This window comes from Schistocerca piceifrons, chromosome 6 (genome assembly GCF_021461385.2).
Source record: "Schistocerca piceifrons isolate TAMUIC-IGC-003096 chromosome 6, iqSchPice1.1, whole genome shotgun sequence".
Classification (NCBI taxonomy): Eukaryota; Metazoa; Arthropoda; class Insecta; order Orthoptera; family Acrididae; genus Schistocerca; species Schistocerca piceifrons.
The window spans coordinates 286,014,373-286,035,330 of record NC_060143.1 but is presented as its reverse complement, the minus strand read 5'-3'; positions in this window follow the sequence as shown (position 1 = coordinate 286,035,330).

Below are 20,958 nucleotides of genomic sequence, written 5' to 3'. Positions count from 1 at the left end.
AGCAGCCGGCTACCCTGACCACTGCCTTACGACATGTGGTCCGTGTAGGACATGAAGACGGCAGGAAGATAACCTTCTCGGTTATGGAGGCTGTTGACAGAATCCAGCTAAAATCAGTGAATCTCCCCACTGACTTCGGAGCCTTGCGAGATCTGCTTAAAAAAGTGTTCGAAAGACGAGGTGAAAAGTTTGATCTTGACGACATTTACGCACAATCAGTAATAGCACATGGACGAATTGCTTTCGACTGGAGTAAGACCTGGCCACATGACCGAATACATACGTACTTCCCCTAATGACAAAAATAACTATTGGACAGCTCAACACTCATAACAGCAGACTCGTGATGCGGGAGCTCCGAAGGGAGGTGGAGGAGAGAAGACTAGATGTACTCTGTCTACAGGAGCCATACTCCCTGGGTGGAAAAATAGCTTTTGCTGCCGCGATCTGGCAAATAGTCAGCAGAGGGGATGACCCGAAGGCGGCGATCATAATCACACACACTCTCACAGTTCACAACTAGCCACTGTAACGTCGTGGAGCTCCAAACCCCAATGGGAACCATAATTCTCATAAACATGTGTCTTCAGTATGGGGACAACATAGAACACTACATAGATCACCTAGCGAGAGTTACCACGGCGTTTCAGGGAAGAAAAATCGTAATAACAGCTGACATTAATGTCAAATTCCCCCTGTGGTACAGTGGCACAAGAGATGCTAACGGTGAAAAAGTCGAGGAACTTATAATGGCATCACAACTTGTGGTGGCAAACAAGCCTGGCAATCCTCCTACCTACGCTGCAGGAGGAGGACAGGGCACAAATATTGATATCACCCTTGTAACTCCAAATACAGCTAACATTATTCAAAACTGGAGAGTCACAGAGAATGCCACCACAAGCGACCACAATTTGATATCTTTTATCTTGGGAGAAAGAGAGTGCCGCTGGGCCACGGGGTGGGAGGTGCAACTACATTACAGAAGAGCTGACTGGGAACGCCTAGCGAGGGAGTGTGACATTCCTCCATCACCAGAAGGTGACATGCATCTGGACATGGACGTAGACCAGAGAGCAGAGGAACTGGTGAATGCAGTGACAAGAGCGGTGAAGGCGGCCGTACCTACAAGGAGGAAGGCCATGGTCTGCTGAACTAGGAGAACTGCGTCAATCTGTCAGAAGGCTGAGGAGGCACTACCAGCGCAGTGTCGTCTGGCAGGAAAGACAAAGGTGGCAGATGCTATATAGAGAGGAAAAGCGGAAGTTCCAAAAGGAACTGCGCGAAGTTAGGATGAGAAGCTGGGAAAACTTTGTGCTCAACCAGCTAGTCACGGATCCATGGAGGCTTCCGTACAAGTTACTGAGAGAAAAAATCCGCTCTCCTCTGGAGCTATCAACAGTCAGGTGCGGGGACAGGATGACGGAGTCCTGGCAGGAGACTGCGGGGGTCCTCCTCCGGTCCCTGTTGCCTGACGACAATGCGGATGGGGAGACAGAGGGGTAGAAGCAACTCAGAGATGAAGACCAAGAAGTATACGTTAATGAGACGGCTGTCTACCCCTTCTCAGATGAGGAGGTGGCAACCCACATAAGATCATTGAAAAAAGGAAAAGCACCTGGGCCAGACGGCATTGTGGCGGAGGTGGTGCAGTTTCTGGCGCCTCAGCTGACTGCGCCACTAACACATCTATATAACGAATGCCTCAGACAGGGAAAAGTCCCTAAGAGATAGAAAATGGCAAATGTAATAATTATAAAGAAAGGACCAGACAAGGACCCAGCAGAAGTGAAATCTTACAGGGCAATTTGCCTGCTGGATGTATTTGGCAAAATACTGGAGAAACTGCTGGCTGACAGATTGACAGCACACCGAGTGTTTTGCGGGGTGAGCGACAGGCAGTTCGGGTTCAGGCCGGGGCGGTCGGCATCTGATGCAATCGCCCTGGCGGCCGAGGTCTGTGGCTCGACCCCGCACAAATAGTAGGTGGCATCATGGTTGATATTAGTGGCGCCTTCGACAACCTGTGGTGGCCTTCGCTCTTCTCCTGCTTACGGGAGAAAGAGTGTCCAGGGCCGCTATACGGTTGCCTGAGAAGCTATTGCAAGGATCGGGAGGTCTGGTTATCATCATCTAGAGAAAGAGTTGGAAAGATAATTACCAAAGGATGTCCCCAAGGTTCCGTCTTAGGACCCCTCTTCTGGGACCTCCATATGGAGCCTTTATTAGATAGATTACAACAAAGTGATGAGGTGCTAGAGGTGATAGCCTACGCGGATGACCTCCTCCTGTTGGTTGGTGGCCGTAGCCGTGAAGACATTGAACTGAAAATAGAGACAGCATTAGACAAACTGTAACAGTGGTGTCACACGACTAAAATGACGATATCGCCCAGTAAATCCACCTACCTATTACTAAAAGGACATCTAATTAGAAATCCGACTGTCAGAATAGATGGTTCACCAGTTCTCCGACGACGTGAGACACGCTACTTGGGAGTTATCATTGATGAGAGGTGGAGTTTCGGAAAACACATTGATACTGTCACCCAGAGAGCCCTTCAGATATTAAATAACCTTATTTCAATAGGCCACAAAAGATTCCATCTTACTCCACACCTAATTAGACTATATCACAACAGTATCCTAACCTCAGTTGTGGGCTATGGCTCGGGGGTCTGGGCGCACAGGCTCACGAGGGTTGTGCCCGCCATGGCAGTGAGAAGGGTCCAGAGAAGCATGGTATTAAGAGCTGTGGGAGCCTATAGAACATCTCCAGGGGGGGGGCCCTATTAGTCATAATGGGGCTCTGCCCTCTGGACATAAAGATAAGAGAACAGGCGGCTTGGTATTGGGTCAAGAAGGGAAATTATGAGAAGATTGTGGATATTATGGGTATTAGGGTGGGGGATAAAAGAGAGATAAGGAATAGAGGGGAGGAGCTCTGGCAGGAGACTTGGGAGGTAGAAGAGGCTGGACGAAGAACCTTCCAGTTTCTACCTGATGTGAGGGAACGACTTGGACTGAAGTACTTTGAGCCCACAAGAGGTCTGATTCACTTTCTCACTGGCCATGGACCATACACGACTTATCTATGTCGATTTGGGAAGAGGGCAACACCAGCGCGCGACTGTGGCGATCCGGAGGGTACACCCGAGCATGTAGTTTACGAATGTCCCCTCTTCAATGATATCGCAAACACACTACGAGACAGACTACCCAACCGAGACACATGCCAACTACTCAGACGAGAGAAAACCTTTGAGACTTTAAACACCTTGGCAAACGAGGTATCTAGAAAAGTTCTATTTGACTACTTAGGCGAGATACACTAAATAATGACAATAACCACCGATTGCGTCTAAAAGCCCTATTCCCATGCCGCCTGTGCGCGGACTGGCCGACTACATCTTAGTTGGAATCCGCCACGTGCAGGACTAGGGGGAGTAGGGAACAACCACCGATTGCGCCAAACCAAACATGACGTAGGATAAGTTAGTTCGTAGGACTTAGTTATAGGAAATTAAGATAGGGACTGCAGCGAATTTTAACATCGAGGCCTGCCCAGTGCCAGGGGCATGCTCTTCGGGGTTAGCTCGAAGAGCAAGGCATATGAAAGTGGGTTTATATCCTCACTGGCACACATGTGACGCTGCAGGATACATACATAAATTAAATTAGTTATAGGAAGTAGGTATAAACAGTATATGTAGATAATAGATGCCCGTTGTTATACTAATAAGTAGCTCACATACTAAAACTAAACTAGCTGCAAAATTTATATAAATGTATAACTGCTATGACCCACTAATGAATTGAGGAAGTGGGTTGATTGTATAATTATAATGGTTTGATAATGAAGAATTTTTTTTTAAAAAAAAGACCCTTTATTCCCGCCGCACTACAGGCCGATTAGCCTCTTGCTAACTCTCAGCAAGATCTATGACCGCCTCCTGCTAATACCCATACGAGCTCACATTATCAATGAGCAACGTCTGCCGGATTTCCAATTCGGATTTCGACAGAAGCACTCCGCCCTACAATAGATCATGGCACTGGTGGAAGCAGCCAAAGAGGCCTTCAACCACAGAGGCTATGCGGGATAGTGCTACATGATGTAGCCAAAGCCTTCGACTCAGTATGGCACAGAGGGCTATTATACAAGTTAAACACACAGGGGTTCCCCGGGAGCATAGTCTGGTTAATCCAAAGCTATCTCACGAACAGAAGTTTCTCTGTGAAGGTAGAAACAGCCACCTCCACCAAACGGCGCATTCATGCCGGAGTGCGACAGGGATCGGTCCTGTGGCCTGTGGCCAGTCTGCAGACTACGGACACTCCCACAGCCCCCTAATGCACACTGCACAGTATTCTGACGACACAGCCTTTTACACTCGTAATGCGAATAAGGACCTGGTCATTCGTAGGCTACAAAGGGTTTTAGATGACACAGAGACCTCGGTCCGTGGCTGGCGGATCACCATCAACCCTGAAAAGACACGGGCTATCCTGATCACCTCTAGGCTTGAGAGACGTGGACCCCCTCAACGCCCCCCCCCCCCCCCACCTACAACAACATGAATCCCTACTCCCCTGGCGCAGGTCCGCCAAGTATTTCGGCGTAACCTCGGACTCGAGACTAACGTGGATACGCCACATAGATGAAGTCCACAGGTAGGTCTGTGCTAAAATGTCTATCCTGTACCCAGTCCTCAACACATCCAGCTCCCTTCCCTGCTCTGTACGACTAAATGTGTATCAGGCCCTTATGTGGCCAGTAATGGAGTACCCTTGCCCTGGCTGGAGATACGCGGCGAAGCAGCGCTTGGACAAACTCCAGACGCTGCAGAATCGTGACCTCAGGAGGGCACTGCATCTACCCATGCGATTCCCCACCGACGATATGCAAGCCGCTGCCGAAATTCCCCTCCTCAAAGAAAGATTCCAAGTTCTGGCAAAGGCTTCCTACGAGAGCTTCTCCAGATCTGGAAATAATCTCATCCACTCCCTAGGTCAGTATGACATCTCCAGCGATATGCACAGACGCCCTATGACGATCTTCGACGACTAAGTCGAAGAGAAAAATCCCAAAATCTCCCAAGTCCTAATACCAATGCTTAATTCTTAAAATACCTAACATCTCGCCTATCTAAGGCAAGTACAAGACGTAACCAGACCACCATCACTATACATATACCACCAAAGTTATCCAAGATACCTATACACACATAGCACACATTGTGGAGTAAAAGCCAACAGGCTACAAACTCCTCCGTACACTTCCCAAGGAGGGGAAAGTAAAAGGTGAGAGAGAGAGGGGCAGACAGACCATTCCATCAGTACCAACTGATGATGATGGAAAGGTTATTCACCGAAATATCGTGGGACTTCAACGGTCGCATCCGGCTGAACACCCGAAACCATGGAAACAGCATGGAGTGTAGTGTTCGCAGAACACTCATTTGATCGATCTCTCTCGTACTTCCTAGATATCTCTTAATAACATTTGCATTGTGCGTTACTGCTGCTAAAACGTGTCCCATTTTTTTCATCACATGCTCTTCATTTCCTTGGCATAATTTATTTGTTTTTCTAATGTTTGCAAACAAGTAGCGTAAGTGTTTGGTACAATCTGGATCCTCTTTGGCATACAAGCGCAACGCCACTCTAATAGTTTTGCGACATTCGCCATAGAGCTTTTTCGATTGCCGCATACATAGTTAATGCCCCAGGTTAGCACACTGAACTCGCATTCGGGAGTGGGACGGCTCAAACCAGCATCCGACCATCCTGATTTAGTTTTTCCGTGATTTCTCTAAACCGCTCAGGCAAATGCCGCCATGGTTGCTTTGAATGGCCACGACGGATTTCCTTCCATAGCCTGGAAAACAATCCGAGCTTGTGCTCCGTTTGTAATGAGCTCGATGTCGACAGGATATTAATCCTATATTTTCCACTTATTCTTTGTACTTGTGTTCGTCACGAAACGCGTCGTATTGTCCATTATAATTTGGCACCAACCGCATTCGATATATTTATTCATTCTAAATATAGTTTGGGATGACCTGTCTTAGCTTCCTTGCCGCGTAAACTTAAAAAAAAAAAAAAAATGCGCATCTCGAAGTATTTATTGGTTCTGGATGTATTTCGGGTAGCCTGTCTTTGCTGTCTCCCCCTGTGTAACAATTTTGTAACAATTTCTGCAACACTCCAGTCTGTAACACTTTTGCCGGCCGCGGTGGCCGTGCGGTTCTAGGCACTGCAGTCCGGAACCGCGGGACTGCTACGGTCCCAGGTTCGAGTCCTGCCTCGGGCATGGATGTGTGTGATGTCCTTAGGTTAGTTAGTTTTAAGTAGTTCTAAGTTCTAGGGGACTGATGACCTAAGATGTTAAGTCCCATAGTGCTCAGAGCCATTTTTTTGTAACACTTTTAATTAAAAACAAGTTATGTCAGTCACAGAGTCTCCTTCAGATCCAACAAATCACTGTAAAAAATGAGTTGTACATAAAAAATATATTTCATCATTAAAAAATGGAATAAGAAAATTTATTCAACTTCTGGTACAGAAGTATACCAGCCCACAACAGCCTCCCCTATAGTTAAGTGTTGTCCATGAATGCAGCTTCCACCGTTTTGTTTGAAGCGTACAGTACTGAGCTCTCTAATGATTATTTGACAGTGAATTGTTTGATTCTAATGTGCGTTCGTACCAAGCGAACGGCAAGGGGGAAGGCAGCTCCCCCAACCTTGCCCCCCCCCCCCCCCCCCACCACCACCACCCCTCCCGCTACCTTAGAAGAAGATTATGATTATTACTAAGGACCGAGCTCTAATGCTACTCCGTCACACTGCCCTTTCTATTCAGTACCATTTTGTGGAGGTGGATATTGTCTAGTAGTAATTATACCCGCAGACATTTGTTGTGGATGTATCAAAACCATTTTCGATCCGCCACTGTTCTTCTGGTAACGGAATATATCTGATAGCTCTGACTTGTCAAAGATTTCAGCAGCATTGAACCTTCAATTCGGGATTTTGTTTCTCGTGTTAGCACATAACATCGAACGACATTAAGACCTGAATATACTATTCGATGTATCTGAACGTTATCTGAATAACGGCGAATGATATACTCTCATGCAAACCACAGTACTTCAGTCTATGTCGTAGACAGTAGACATCTATTATAAAATGGCAGCAAGAGCCGTTTTTCTATAGTCTTTTGGAAGACATGTTAATTTATTTCCTTCTCCCCTCCTACTTTATGAAATATTAGCGTAGATATGCAATATGGACGTCACATCAGTCCAGATGTTCTTGAAAATGGCGATTACGCCGAAGCAATCTGTCGTAAATAAAGATAACTTATTGTAAGCAGCTATTTGGTGTATCTACTCTAACAATCATGACGTATGTTACGCTGCTGGCCCTAAAGAAGAAAAATTGCACGAAACAGATTTATGGTACTCCACTCCTACTTTATCCCCCCCCCTCCCCCTCCCACCAATCCCACATACACACAATTCAGCTCATGGGTGTGCTTTAATCGTAAGGTAACGAAACAGAGACAAAACTGAACAGCTGTAAAAAAAAGTGACCATGACAGACTTTTATATTGCAACAGATATAGAATTTGTATGGGTGCAAAATATTATCAGACGATGGAAAAATTTACGGACGCAACAGGAGTCTCTGCTACGGTTTCCTCTACATCTACAGATTTAGGCACTTTCGTTCCTACCCCAGTCGAGGGTGAAACCATGAAAACCATGAGAAACCTACACCGTCCGTTCAAAAAGATAGGGGTTTGATTTTATTCCTTACGTAAAGCGACGTCGGAGCTGAAGTGGCAGCTTAAACTGTAAACAACAGATGTGCATTCGACCAGCTGCTTACGAACAGGCACTATCAAATAGTGGATGTGCGATCATACTGCTTGGACGTTGTTAAGGCAACGGAGCAACTTCTCTAAAGCAAGTGTTCGAGAAATTCTTCAAAACTTTCTGAAAAAGGGAAATTTATGTGCTGTTTGTCTTGCACACCTTGGTTCCCGAACAAATAGAACGACACATTGACGCTTGCTGCGACTTGTTCAAATGTTCAAATGTGTGTGAATTCCTAAGGGACCAAACTGATGAGGTGAGCAGTCCCTAGACTTACGCATTACTAAAACTAACTTACGCTAAGAACAACACACACACCCATGCCCGATAGAGGGCTCGAATCTCCGGCGGGAGGGGCCGCGCAATCCGTGACATGGCGCCCTAAACCGTGCGGCCACTCTGCGCGGTGCTGGGACTTGATTGACGCTTAAAACGAGGACAATTCTTCTGGAAAAACTCGTAACCCGTGTCGAAATTTATTGTTATAAACTCAGTGAAAGATGAGGAATTATATGAAACAATAAAAAGACAGAATTTTGAAGATATGGAGGACGAAGAGTTTAAAAGGAGTTTTAAGCTGAGATTTAAGACGGGGCCTTGGGAACGTGATGTCGTCCATCACGTTGCTGAGGTCACCGGAGCTATGTGGAAGAAAGTAATGACAATGGGCAAACTCTGTATTGGTTTTCACGTGGTCAACGTCAGGGAATATCTCGTGGTGCATCGTTGCCATAACTGTGGTGAGCTGGACCACATTCTCAAGCACTGCACCCGGGGGTCGGCTTGCTCCAAGTACGGTGAGGAAAATCACAGACGCAAAGACTGCAAAGTAGCAGGAGTATACATTCCACGTAAGAAACTAGGAAGACGATCGTATGGAGTGACTGGACGAAATCGCCCTACTTACAGGATGCTTGAAAAGAGTCTCATTTCTAGAACAGATTATGGCTGAAAACATAAATGGGAACAGGATGCCAAAGCGAAAATCCCCTAGTAAAAGGAGGAGCGACGCTATGAGGGAAAGCAAATTCAGAGAATTCTTGAGGTCACTCTCGGGCACCCAAAAAATAGAATTGGTTGGCATCGGGATACAGACAGAGCTTCCCACGATGGTTGCAGCTCCCTCCTCCCAAAGTCGGGAATATAGGCCGATGAAAGATCCAGAGCGGTAAGGGCATCTTGTGGTAGTGGCCCCACCTGTGGCCATACAGAAAAACGAACTACGTAGAGTGGAACAATATCCAGTTCTAGAAAATACAATAAGAAGCACCAGTGTGCTCCCAGCTACACAAGACACCACTCCTGTCAGACGCCTGCTGACCCTGTTAGAGTGTACTCGAACATAGAACACGTCATGCAGTTGGCAACGTTGGAGAAGCCGACTACCCTGACCACTGCGTTGCGACATTTGGTCCGGGTAGGGCATAAATATGGTAGGAAGGTCACCTTCTCGGTGATGGAGGCTGTGCACAGACTACAGCTTAAGTTGATGACTCTCCCCACCGACTTCGGGCCCCTCTGGTATCTGGTCAAGAAAGTTTTTGAAAGACGAGGCGAAAAATTTGATCTTGGTGATATCTACACATAATCGGTTTTGGCAAACGGACGCATTGCTTTCGATTGGAAAAGGTGTAACTAACCTGTTTCTACGTGTTATTACGTTAAGATTAGGTTCGCCACCGACTCTGACCATACAACTAATGAAAGGTTTGGCCGAGTCGGAAAATAAATTAATTTGATCACAGACCAAAAACTAATAAAAATGCATACGTTGTGGCCTCGCTCATGGAGAATGCGATGTCATTAATAGTATTACCCGTGCACTGTTCATGAGAATCAAACATTTAAAATAAAATAGAAAGTGCATGAATACTGTGCATAAGATCAGCTCCCAGCAACACACCAGAAAATAAGACTTAATCTAAAGCATTTGTTTTAAAATAAAAGGGGAAGCTAATCACAGGACCTGTGCGTAAGGAAACGCGTTGGATGTGCTAACGGGAAAGATATGAGGTGAGTGGCTTAAGAGCAAAAACGTAACCTCCGAATACAAGAGACAATTGTGGCTAAAAGCATTTATTCCTAAGATATGGATGTGAGGCATGTACACAATTCCTGATAACATTAACTCCTAAAACATTAAAGAAAAGCATCGATAACTGATCGCAATAACTCGTGAAACGGTACACGTTTCGCAATACACCCGCGTGCCCACGTGGTTTGTGAGGATGCAATTTCTAGGTATCGTGGCCAAGTTGCAACTATATCACATCACACAATCATGAACTGTTAACATTATTTAAAACAAACATGAGATCGGACAGTTAGTGATGACGGTAGCCCAACAAACTCCAATGTTCAACCACGTGGTTGGCTCCCCACGGACGAAAGATATAAAAAGCAAGGAAAATTTACGAGAAGGCAAAGCTATTAATATTTAGATAAATAAAAGCTTATACAGGTACAGCTGAGGGCAAACAGACTTTCATACAGAAGTGAGTGCTCACTTCTTATCGACACTTTGTGTGGCGCTCTTCCGGCGAATCCAAGTCTGCTATAGAAATTTACTAAAAGAAAAATCTGCCAAAGTTTTGCATTTCTTACTGCGACAAGGCAAAGCAATCTTTCAGAGCTGAAAAGCGAGACCAAAGGCTAACAGCTCTCCTCTCGCCAAGTAACAACGCACCACGCGGTCAGTCTAACTCACCCTTCTTCTACTGGAGCACAGCTGTGGACGCTTCCCGTACCGGCGGCAGACTGCCTCCCTTTTTCTTCTCCAGTCTATTCCACCCTACGTGTGGCCCGGAAAACCCAAAGATGCCATTTACGCCACCAACCTAACACAGGTGGATTTCTCACAAGTAGCGCAAACCTCTTTGCCTACTTGACCACCACGAGAGTTGGCTATTCTGTACAACTGCTGCTGAATCTGTATGACTATCGCAGACTTTCTGCAACATACTATGCCACGGTCTAGCAACGTGACACACAACGACATTCATTCAGTAACGCCATTATGAGAGTTATGAGGGAGAAACAAGGAAAAGAAAGAGAAATGCTTGTGAAAATGGGCTACTGGTCTAATGAAAGGAGGCTACAGGACCCTTTCGAATGAACTGGCGAGATGTTCACATACATTCATACTTCCCGTAATGACAAAAATAACTATTGGTCAGCTAAACACTCACAACAGCAGACTCTTGATGCAGGAGCTACATAAGGTGCTGGAGGAGAAGAGACTAGACCTGCTCTGCCTGCTGAAGGCGTACTCGCAAGCTGGGCAAATAGCTTTCGCAGCCGCAAAATGGCAAATAGTCAGCATCGGGAACGACCCGAGAATGGCAATAATAATTACAAACAAATTATTGGCCGTAACAATTCTCTCGCTGTACATATACAGTCCCTGCAACGTCGTGGAAATGAAATCTCCCACGAGAGTATTAACTCTCGTAAATATGTACTTCCGGTACGGGGATAATATCGACCAACACTTGGACCACCTCACAAGAGTAATCACGGCGTTGCGGGGACGAAAAGTGATTGTAACTGCTGATTTTAAAGCAAAATCCCCCCTATGGTACAGTGGCACAATAGATGTAAATGGAGGAAACGCTAGGCTGTCCATAAATCCGTAAGAGTACTAGGGGTGGAGATCTCTTCTGAACAGCAGGTTGCAAGGCACCCCAGATATGCTCAATAATGTGGCCAGCGGGAGTGTTTAAACGCAGAACAGTGTTCCTGGAGCCACTCTGTAGCAATTCTGGGCGTGTGGGGTGTAGCATTGTCCTGCTGGAATTGCCCAAGTCCGTCGGAATGCACAAAAGTCCTGAATCGATGCAGGTGATCAGACAGGATGCTTATGTACGTGTCACCCATAAGAGTCGTATCTAGACGTATCAAGGGTCCCATATCACTCCAACTGCACCCGCCCCACATCATTACGGAGCCTCCAGCAGCTTGAACAGTCCCCTGATGACATGCAGGGTCCTGGGATTGACGAGGTTGTCTCCATACCTGTACACGTCCATCCACTCGATACAATTTGATACGAAACTCGTCCGACCAGACAACATGTTTACAGTCATCAACAGTCCAACGTCCGTGTTCACGGGCCCAGGCGAGGCGTGCAGTAATTAAGGGTACACGAGTGGGCCTTCGGCTCCGAAAACTCATGTCGATGGTGTTTCGTTGAACGGTTCGCACGCTGACACTTGCTGATGGCGCAGCACTGAAATGTGCAGCTATTTGCGGTAGGGCTGCACTTGAGTCACGTTGGACGATTCTCTTCAGTTGGCATTGATCCCGTTCTTGCAGGATCTTTTTCCGGCCGCAGCGATGTCGGAGATTTGATGTTTTACCGAATTTCTGATATTCACGGTACACTTACGATATGGCAGTACGGGAAAATACCCACTTAATCGCTACCTCAGAGATGCTGTGTCCCATCACTCGTGCTCCGACTATAAAACCACGTTCAAACTCACTTAAATCTTGATAACCTGCCATTGTATCAGGAGTAACCGATGTAATGACTTCGCCAGACGCTTGTTTCCATCAATAGGCGTTGCCGACCGCAGCGCCGTATTCTGTCTGTTTACATATCTCCTTATTTGAATACGCGTGCTTATACAAGTTTCTTTGGCACTTCTGTGTAATATAATACGAAAGAAAATTAATTATATTGGTACGATTTATCATCCGCTGTGTACTGTTCAATGGCTTGCAGATTACTTATGCTGAAATAGAAATAGCAAACCTCTGTCTGGTCATAAATTCCGTTCGAGTCTTCATACTTTACATCTTTGAGTAATATGAGTCGGTGTGATACAGCAGTGACACTGTAAGTAGGCTGTTAAGGTTTTTATGTTGGTAACGCCACATAGCGCTCTGTATGAAAATCACTGACTGTGCTGTTTGCAGTCTGTGGCTGGTTTGCATTGTTGTTTGCTATTGTGGTGTTGAGCAGCTGGATGTGAACAGCGCGTAGCGTTGCGCAGTTGGAGGTGACCCGCCAGCAGTGGTGGGTGTGGGGAGTGAGATGGCCTAGTTTTGAGAGCGGATGATCTGGACAGAGACAGTAAATTTGCAGGACTAGATGCCATGAACTTCTATATATATATTATGACTTTTGAACACTATTAAGGTAAATACATTGTTTGTTCTCTATCAAAATCTTTCATTTGCTAACTATGCCTATCAGTAGTTAGTACCTTCAGTAGTTTGAATCTTTTATTTAGCTGGCAGTATCGGCGCTCGCTGTATTGCAGTAGTTCGAGTAACGAAGATTTTTGTGAGGTAAGTGATTCGTGAAAGGTATAGGTTATTGTTAGTCAGGGCCATTCTTTTGTAGGGATTACTGAAAGTTAGATTGCCGGCCGCAGTGGCCGTGCGGTTCTAGTCGCTGCAGTCCGGAACCGTGGGACTGCTACGGTCGCAGGTTCAAATCCTGCTTCGAGCATGGATGTGTGTGATGTCTTTAGGTTAGTTAGGTTTAAGTAGTTTTAAGTTCTAGGGGACTGATGACCTAAGATGTTAAGTCACATAGTGCTCAGAGCCATTTTTTTGAAAGTTAGATTGCGTTGCGCTGAAGATATTGTGTGTCACTTTAGTGAATGTCTGAGTACGTTCAGTTTTGCTCAGCTGTTTGAAAATCAAATAATATAAGATGTTTATCAGCACAGTAATTCATTAATTTTTTTAAGGGGACGTTTCAGCATGCAGCTATCGCCTACACTGACTGCACTTGCTTCACCCCAGTCGTTTCCAGTCGCTGCTCAGTCCCTTCCACCACTGGGTGAGCTCAAAGGGGAAGCTTTCGCTCCAACTGCGCGACTCTTTAGTGTGCAGATCTGCTGCGAAATTGAAATTCAGGAGGAAAAGTTTCTGCGAGATAAAGACGCCCGCAGCATGCGATAAGGGAGCGGGCTCGGCCTAGGTGAGGGTAGTAGGAGGCTGCCGGAGGTGAGGGTGAAATTAGTGGAGGCAAAGAGTTGGCGCGAGAAGCGGGCGGCGCGGCGTGGGTCGTAAAGTGTGACGTCACACCGGCACGCCGGCGGCTGGAGGCAGCTGAGCCCGAGCCCCCGTCTGCACAGGACCCTGCTTTACTGCTCTCTGACAATAACACGAGGCGTGCGGAAATTAAACCGCAGCGTGTTTCCAAGCGTGGTATACATATAATCTAAAGCCGCGTGGAGACGTAGAACGAAGGAACTGGAACCGTTGTAGAGAGGCCAACTCGATTTCTGCTGGACCTCTTTCGGCGAGGAAAAGTAAACTGCATCACTTTTCAGAGATTGCCAGCCGACAGGGAAGTTTCACGTAAATGCTCAACAGACAAAAATTATTCAAAATTAAAACATCTATTAAAAATGGCAGTCGGTTTAGATCTAATACCGACCATTTTCAGACCATACGCACTGAAATGTAAGTACGATACATATTTAGAGTTAATGTAAGACACGTAAAATATAATCAAAATGAAATGTTATACTCATGATGACAGGTGGTGGCAGTGAACGGAGCAAATATTGTGGATGCACGAACGTCAATTGGTGCTTAGGGTAGAGGGACTATGGGTCACGTGGTGGATGCTACACCTACCGCTTGTGGCATTACGGCAGTAACAGCCAGTCAGGATTCAGTACGTAAAAAGCATTGTTACAAATAATTATAGATAAAACAACTGTACAAAGGTTAATAGAAAAGTTATATAACATCACATGAATATCTGCTGTATAAAGAAGTTTGCCAAATTACACTTAAATAAAAATGGGAGAAAGTATAGGAGAACAGCCAATTGTATATGCTGTCAGTACATAGAGTGCCATCAATGGGCATTTGAAAAAAAAAAAAATCTCATAGACCTTAATCAAAGCAAAGACTTGGCTCTGTGATGCCGTCGTTTTCCACGGAGATGGCTTCAAGATATCGGTATGGACCATCCACGGCTGGTGAAGATCGATGTCAAAGACGCGATAGCAACTGGCCACCGAGGTGTGGCAGCATGGAGGCCAGAAAAGCATCTGATATGCATGAAAACCGCTGAAGTACATCATGATGACTGGTGACAGAGGCGTATATAATATTAATTATAAAGCAGTACATTACAAAGAGCTCAACAGTGCCATAACTCATGGTACAGAAGCGTAGGTAGTTTTAAGTGTAAAGTAGTTTAAAATGTAAAAATTAACAGTGTCGGTTAGCAGACTGCAAGCAAACATAAGACCACACTTTCACAAGTTATAAAATAACATGTCAAATATTATAAAATAAACAGTCTTATTATGAGTCATGAAACTCAATTTACATACAGAATAAATTAGTTGAAAAGCAATTTATAAGCACCACCTCCAATGAAAACAACGGTAGCCAGATAGCACCATCTTTGCTACAATTACGATTTACCCACTACGAGGTTTCTTGAAATGTCCGTGCAGGGAGTCTGTGTATCGACAGCCAATTTCAATTGGCTATTCTCACCAATATCCTCCCGCATCGATTTAAATGTAATTTAACAAACAACCCTATATAGCAGATAATTATGTGATGTTATGTGACTGTATTATTCATTTTTCTGCAATTATTTTGTCTGTACATTATCTATAATAACGCGGCTTACGTTCTTAGAGAAAGGAAGAGACGGAAACGTAGCAGGTGAATATGGATTGGGGGTAAGTAATGAAAGAAGAAGCCGCCTGGTGGAATTTTGCACAGAGCATAACTTAATCATAGCTAACACTTGGTTCAAGAATCATGAAAGAAGGTTGTATACATGGCAGAAGCCTAGAGATACTAGAAGGTATCAGATAGATTACATAATGGTAAGACAGAGATTTAGGAACCAGGGTTTAAATTGTAAGACATTTCCAGGGGCAGATGTGAACTCTGACCAATCTATTGGTTATGAACTGTAAATTAAAACTGAAGAAACTGCAAAAAGGTAGGAATTTAAGGAGATGGGACCTAGATAAACAGACTAAACCAGAGGTTGTACAGAGTTTCAGGGACAGCATAAGGGAACATTTGACAGGAATGGGGGAAGTAAATACAGTAGAAGAAGAATGGGTAGTTTTGAGGTATGAAGTAGTGAAGGGAGCAGAGGATCAAGTAGGTAAATAGACGAGGGCTAGTAGAAATCCTTGGGTAACAGAAGAAATATAGAAATTAATTGATGAAAGGAGAAAATATGAAAATGCAGTAAATCAAGCAGGCAAAAAGGAATACAAACGTCTCAAAAATGAGATCGAAAGGAAGTGCAAAATGGCTAAGCAGGGATGGCTAGAGGACAAATGTAAGGATATAGTGGCTTATGTCACTAGAGGTAAGATAGATACTGCCTACATGAAAATTAAAGAGACCTTTAGAGAAAAGAGAACCACTTGTATGACTATCAAGAGCTCAGATGGAAACCCAGTTCTAAGCAAAGAAGGGAAAGCAGAAAGGTGGAAAGAGTATATAGAGAGTCTATACAAGGGCGGTGTACTTGAGGACAATTTTACGTAAATGGATGAGGATGTAGATGAAGATGAAATGCGAGATATGATACTGTGTGAAGAGTTTAAGAGAGCACTGAAAGACCTAAGTCGAAACAAGGCCCCGGGAGTAGACAACATTACATTAGAACTACTGACAGCCCTGGGAGAGCCAGGCCTAACAAAACTCTACCATCCCCTGGTGAGCAAGATGTATGAGACAGGTGAAATACCCTCAGACATCAAAAAGAATATAATAATTCCAATCTCAAAGAAAGCAGGTGTTGACAGATGTGAAAATTACCGAACTATCAGTTTACTAAACCACGGCTGCAAAATACTAACACGAATTCTTTACAGACGAATGGAAAAACAGGTAGAAGCGGACCTCAGGGAAGATCAGTTTGGATTCCGTAGAAATGTTGGAACACGTGAGGCAATACTGACCCTACGATTTATCTTAGAAGGTAGATTAAGGAAAGGCAAACCTATGTTTCTAGCATTTGTAGACTTGGAGAAAGCTTTTGACAATGTTGACTGGAATACTCTCTTTCAAATTCTGAAGGTGGCAAGGGTAAAACACAGGGAGCGAAAGGCTATTTACAATTTGTACAGAAAGCAGAAAGAGTCGAGGGACATGAAAGGGAAGCAGTGGTTGGGAAGGGAGTGAGACAGGGTTGTAGCCTCTCCCCGATGTTATTCAATCTGTATATTGAGCAAGCAGTGAAGGAAACAAAAGAAAAATTCAGAGTAGATATTAAAATCCATGGAGAAGAAATAAAATCTTTGAGGCTCACCGATGACATTGTAATTCGGTCAGAGACAGCAAAGGACTTGGAAGAGCAATTGAACGGAATGGAAAGTGTCTTGAAAGGAGGATATAAGATGAACATCAACAAAAGCAAAACGAGGATAATGGAATCGGGTAATGCTTAGGGAATTAGATTTGGAAGTGAGACACTTAAAGTAGTAAAGGTGTTTAGCTATTTGGGGAGCAAGATAACTGATGTTTATCGAAGTAGAGAGGATATAAAATGTAGACTGGCAATGGCAACGAAAGGTTTTCTGAAGAAGAGAAATTTCTTAACATCGAGTGTAGATCTAAGCGTCAGGAAGGCGTTTATGAAAGTATTTGTATGGAGTGTAGTCATGTATAGAAGTGAAACGTCGACGATAAATAGTTTAGACAAGAAGAGAATAGAAGCTTTCGAAATGTGGTGCTACAGAAGAATCCTGAAGATTAGATGGGTGGACCACATAACTAATGAGGAGCTGTTGAATAAAATTGGGGAGAAGAGGAGTTTGTGGCACAACTTGACTAGAAGAAGGGATTGGTTGGTAGGACATGTTCTGAGGCTTCAATGGATCCCCAGTTTAGTATTGGAGGGCAGCGTGGAGAGTAAAAATCGTAGAGGGAGACCAAGAGATGAATACTCTAAGCAGATTCAGAAGGATGTAGGTTGCAGTAGGTACTGAGAGATGAAGAAGGTTGCACAGGATAGAGTAGCATGGACAGCTGCATCAAACCAGTCTCAGGGCTGAAGACCACAGCAACAACAACGTGCTTGATTCCTGATTGGCTGCTACCGACTTAGCTTATAGTCCCTCTATTATTAGATTTCCCTCTAAATCTAAGTTGTACATACTGCCCGAAGATGGTACCTACTTGACCGAAATCAGTTGTCATTTTTAACAAATGTGTTATTGCCATCAAGGGTGTTCTAATTTTAATTTTCAAATATTCTATAAGAAGGCTTTCAAAAATTAAAAATTATTGACCTCAATAAGCCATGACAATGAGACAACCTTCTCTGCCTTTGATACTAGCCTCAATTCATCGACGACGGGAGACGTGAAGTGTCCTCAGGGATACGATTCCCAGACTTTTATATTTCATAGACCTACCGAACTGCGCGGATGTTACCTAACGTATCATTTCCGGGCAGCAACACCCGCCTAGTGGTGGTGGTCACTACTGCGAAGGGCAACACCAATTTTCCAGTTTCCAGGGACGACGTCTGTTCTACAGTCTGGGGAAAACGGCATTGTCTTTCTTTTATCCAGGTAAATTGTAGTGGTCTGGTGCTACTAGACTGTTATCAAAGGCGATTAGTTTCCACAGAACGGCCGGTATTCTCAGATACGCTTTGTGAAACAAACTGCTGGAAGTGTTGTCAATACGCTTTATTTTACACCAAGTTCTATGAGCATTAGCGAGAAATTGCCAATTGAGCGTTTCTCCTGAAGCTAGTTGGTCGAAAGTTCTGCAAGTGTAAGTAACTTCATTGAGTGGGTTTGGTAGCCCGCGAAATTTGGCGATAGACTTCGTTGAGTATATGCGACTAGATTTTCTGCCCTCGGGCACAGATATTGGAAGATGGTAGTCATTGATCAGTGAAGTAGTGCCATGCGCGTGGCAAGTTTCGAAAGCATTCCAGAGTGCATTATCGTGCGCTGGCGTAGGTACTGCCTTAGTTGTCTGACCGTTGTGAAGCCGTGTGTTGCTGTCTAGTGAGCGTGCAGCTATTCTGTAGGAAGATGCTGTCTAGAAGATTGTGAGGCCCACAGCTGGAAGTGTATTTCCATGAACGTACTGTCATGGTGAGAGTTTTCCGGAGATGATAAATCCCAATGGAAATTTCAAGGTCTCATGTGGTCCTTATCCATATTCACATTAGACTGTGAGCCTGTATCGTGTATAAATGAGATGGCAGAACCCGCTTAGTGGCAGTGCAGTTACGGCTACAGTTGCTTATTTTCCAATTTAGTGGTTGGATCAGAGGGTCTTTTGAAAGTACATTGTCCAGTTACATTAATCTGTCCACCTGTCAAAAGACCGAATAGCTACATTTTGCAACAGTGACTACTGCAAGACGTGCAGGAAAAGGGGCAATGAGTTTCTGGTAGACAGCGACAGAGATGTAGAGCCATGATAGTTCCAGTGCTGTGGTCAGCGTCCCGGTTGATGATCCAGGGCGCGAAAAGCACGATCGAGGTGGTTCCACAATACTTGAATGGGTTAGAATCCGGGGAGTTTGGTGGCCAGGAGAGAACAGTATCATCATGTTGCTCTTCCAACCACGCACATGCACTGCAAGCTGTGTGACGCTTGCGTTGTCTTGTTGGTAGATGCTATCGCACCAAGGAAAAGCAAACAGCATTTGGAGTGGATGTGGTTCCCAGGGATAGATGTAAACTTGTGTTGATCCATTGCACCTTGCAGAACCATAACACACCCTTTACTCTGGACTCTTCTGGCATTCGTTCCAGGGTGTATGCTTGCAGGCGTTTCACGCCGTATACGCTAACGGACATATGGTCTATGAAGCATAAAAGGTGAATCATGTGGGAAGGCCATCTGTCGACACTAAGTTGGCGTGTAATTGCGGTTCTGGTGCACCAATTCCAGACTTCGCAGCAGTCAGCATGGGTGCATGACCTAGGTGCTGGCTGCAGTAGCCTATGCGCAGCAATGTTCGCTGAACGGTCATTGAGGAGACACAGTTTACAGCACCTTGGTGTTTGTGGTCGGTCAGCTGCTCAACAGTCGCACTTCTGTCTGCACGAACACATCTTTGCGGCCGTCGTTCACTGGCCCGTGGTGCACCGCAGTTACCTCGGGGCCGGTTTTGAACAGCACGATTTTGAAATGCACGACGTACCTTAACCCCATCGACACGTGAACAGTTTACGAATTAATCCGCCTTGGGGATGCTTTCACGTCTGGCCCGAAAGTAAAAGGTCAAGTCATTTTGGATGTCAGATAAATATCATCCTCATTACGACAACGGGTGCACTATTTTTCCACGTCTTCTCCATGCACTTTTTATAGCCTCCACTGTTAGTGATACCACCTGACGTTTGTGAGAGGTTATTGCATTTCGACGTCGAATATGGACGGTGGTCACATTAACGGGACTTGACAGTGTAGTTGGATTGCTAATGGTTTCTATTACTGCCTTTGGATTAGTGAGGAGCTCAACCGTGCGTCGCTGGTCTAATCGAGGCTGGCTACCCTTGTTTCGACTGATTGGGTAATTTGTGTGTAACAATACACAAAAATAATCTAGGTCCGCCAACGAAACATTCGGAGGAAGTCTACAGGGTAGTACTTCACGTGACTTGTCTCTCACACAGCACAACGCTGTGAGAGCGTGGATTTGTCCCCAGTACGTCACGTGACTTGTCTCTCGCACAGCACGACGCTGTGAGAGCGTGGATTTGTCCCCAGTACGTCACGTGACTTGTCTCTCGCACAGCACGACGCTGTGAGAGCGTGGATTTGTCCCCAGTACGTCACGTGACTTGTCTCTCGCACAGCATGACGCTGTGAGAGCGTGGATTTGTCACGACTCTGCTGTAGAGATGCAGACGAGCAGGAATGTTTCGTTTGGTTGCTGCATTCCACTCACTGTTGGAAATAGTTCCGGCTATTCTGTGTGCGATTGAGATCATGTTGTTTAGCGTGCCATTGTGTGACTGGATGGCTTAGTGTTCGTCAAACGAGGAACCAATGCGGGCCGACCTGCGAATGTAGTTGGTATCATCTTGGAAGGCAGCAGTCTCGAGTAACTCGACGTCCTGCGTGTAGGACCGCTACAAG